The 3,212-nt window shown below is 41.3% G+C and overlaps 1 pseudogene; it reads right to left on the bottom strand.

Moving 5' to 3' along the window:
* Positions 1-2,028: 2,028 nt before the first annotated feature.
* Positions 2,029-2,844, bottom strand: LOC147379570 (basic immunoglobulin-like variable motif-containing protein pseudogene; annotated as a pseudogene).
* Between the last annotated feature and the right edge of the window lie 368 nt (positions 2,845-3,212).

Raw genomic sequence — 3,212 nt, 5'->3', positions numbered from 1 at the left:
AAATATTTCCAGCAAGTATCAGTACTTTCAAATTTATTCACAGAAAATAAAATAACTTTACCTTTCATGTCTTATAGCTAGGAGCATTGATTTTGTCTGCAAAAGAAGACTCTTTGGCACTTTATTATATATTTAAAAGGAAGGTGTAAGCTGGAGAACATTTCTCCAAACAATTATAATAAGGCTATCCTTTAGTTTAAAAAATATTTTAAAAAAGAGATTCAGAATTGCATTGGTTGACTCCTCCTGTTTGTTACATAAGTGCTTAACTAGCTCTTCAATTTATGTTTGGTGGGTAAACACTGGCAGGGAGAAGTTTGCATAATAAAAAGCACTTTATACCCAGCCAGCTGTAACAAGATTCAGTTCTACTTAGTTTTTGTCAATACACATCAAGCATGTGCAGTGGAGGGGGAGGGGTGCCTGCAGAGGAATACAGGACCATGTCTTGAAGCATATAAAATGATGTAGCTCTCACAGAAGCTATTACTAGGGTGAGTAACAAAAGTTATTCCTGCCATTAACCTAGAATCCTTTTTAAGGAAGGTGGCATTTGCTTTCTTTGCTGAATACATTTTCTGACACATACTTTATGCTGCAGCCATAGTGAATTCCTTACGTGCATGCGTGCTAAGTCACTTCAGCCAAGTCTGACTCTTTGTGACCCTATGGACTGTAGCCCATCAGGCTCCTCTGTCCATGGGATTCTCTAGGCAAAAATGCTGGAGTGGGTCACCATGCGCTCCTCCAGGGGATCTTCTGGACCCCGGATCGAATCTATGTTTCCTGTGTCTCCTGCATTGCAGGCAGATTCTCTACCCGCTGAGTCATCGGGGAAGCCCCTTATTCCTTGATGTTGTTTTTGTTGTTTTAGTGGCTAAGTTGTGTCCAACTCTTTGCGACCCCATGGACTGTAGCCCGCCAGCCTCCTCTGTCCATGGGATTTCCCAGGCAAGAATACTGGAGTGGGTTGCCATTTCCTTTTCCAGGGGATCTTCCCAACCCAGGGATCAAACCCACGTCTCTTGCATTGACAGTTTGGTTCTTTACCACTGGGCCACCAGGGAAACCCACTTGTTTGTTTACCCTATCCCTAAACCAAGGTTTATTGTAGACTTACAGAAGTCAAGACCTAAAGTTCTCGTCAACATATAACAACAACATACCAAGAAGATCCTGAACATCTGAGGTGAGGCACTAAGTCACCCATCTGCACCAGCAGAAAAGATCAGTGCCTGGAGTCTTTTCTCTTTTGCCTCTTTATTGAGAATCCTGAGAAAGTTAATAAGGAAAAATATGAGGCAGGCAAGATACTACTACAAGTAAAAAGAATTTCTAGACTCACTAAATTGTTTTAAATGGGCTTTAACCACAAGAGAAAAACTAGAAGTCAACAGCCCCAATTTTTTTTTAAGGGCAAAGAGTTAGTACCTTAAAATTTGAGCTTAGGAATAGAACTGCACAAATATCTGGGGGTCTAGTCATAAGAAAACACTTCATGCTTAAGTATTTCAAATCGTGATGGTATTGAGTGAAACTGTGTCTGATTTGTTTATATGTAATTTTATTGGACCTTGCAAAACTGTCCAGAATGTTTCATATTCTTAACTTTAAAAGGACAAAAATATCTGTGCCTATTTGTTTATGTATCTGAAATCACCCTAGTGGCTCAGATGGTAAAGAATCTGCCTGCAATGCAGGAGACCTAGGTTCGATCCCTGGGTTGGGAAGATCCCCTGCAGGAGGGCATGGCAACCCACTCCAGTATGCTTGCCTGGAGGATCCCCATCGACAGAGGAGCCTGATGAGCTACAGTCCATGGGGTCGCGAAGAGTCAGACATGACTGAGAACTAAGCACAGCACAGCACAATCATACACAAGCTTATTTACTGGAGGATCTACAAGGTTATGCTTTGTACCACAAGATCTGTTCCTATTTAACGTAGACTTAAAATCTCATACTGCCTTAATGCAGTCCTGCATAGACCAGCTTTGTGTGTGACAGCCACTGTAGGTACCCAGCGTCATCAATCATTCCTGTAATCACTGTAACCATGGTAGGTAGCCACTGTTCCTTCTCTTGTAGATACTGGACATCTTTTTCCATGTCGAGTCCTGATGGAAACTAGCACTGAAAGACTGGCCCAGGCGCCCGTGCTGCTTCTTGGAGATGTTGTCTTCAGTCTCAGATTTGGCAATTCCCTGGGCATGTGTTAGAGGCTGTGATTCCTGTCTAATGGTTCCAAATGGAAAGTTCCAAAGGCCAAATCTTTGCCAGCCAAGTCTCTGGAATGCTAGGATGCAGTGCAAATTTCCTCCAACCTTCTTTGTCTTTTGATACTGCAGCCCCCTCTCTAGGGGCCAGATATATAAACATTCTGGATTTTGAGTGTTTAGATCAGTAATAATATCTGCCCATTTTGTACAGTGAATAGCAGAATTTTTCTGCTTGATTCTCCAATTAAGATACAATATTCTGCTTCCTGTGGTATGAGGGGACCCCTGCTAAATGCTTTATTCACCTTAACAGGGGTTGTTTCAAAGCCAATTGGACAAAAATAATGATTTTGGCAATGATAGATATAAACTAATGATTCATCTTTCAATCCATGAGTTAACTTCGACAAGGCCCTGGAAGCAGTTTCTCCAGCTGTTTTATTCTTCCCATGAGGCTTATATAGAACCATGTGGAAGTGGTCATTAATTTGTCTAAACCACCTCATAAGCATCGAATATCCAGTGAAGGGGCCAAACCTAATATCCTCAAATGGAGGTTGAAAGTCCGAAATATGTGAAGCTTATTCTTGTGTGATGGCTGGAAGGTTTCCAGCTCCCATTGTGCTATATAATTCTTGTGCTGTATACTCCTTGATAGCTCAGTGCTATTGTTCTGTTGACAGATTCAGTCCTTCCCAAACTCCCTTTTACCCTACTCCTCCCTTTTTCTTTTACTCCTTTCCACTATCTCTAGCTCCTCATTCTCCTCCAGTCTGTCAACAATCAGAAGATTCCAATTTTATCCCTTGACCTTCTGTTCTAAAACTTCACTTTGTAGAAGCTGCTGTCCTTTATTTTTGTTTTAAATCTTCATCTATAATCAGTTGCTCTTAAATCCTGATCTTTTGCCAAATCTCTCCATCAAGCTCCAGCCCTTTAGTTCAAACGTCCTACAAGAAAGCTTCTCTGGAAATTTCTTCAAAACTGAAAAATT

Source organism: Bos grunniens, chromosome 1 (assembly GCF_055505025.1).
Source record: "Bos grunniens cultivar Pamir isolate PY7600 chromosome 1, Bosgru_T2T1.0, whole genome shotgun sequence".
Classification (NCBI taxonomy): domain Eukaryota; kingdom Metazoa; phylum Chordata; class Mammalia; order Artiodactyla; family Bovidae; genus Bos; species Bos grunniens.
Note: the sequence above shows the minus strand (reverse complement) of the source record. Positions and strands in the feature narration are given on the sequence as shown.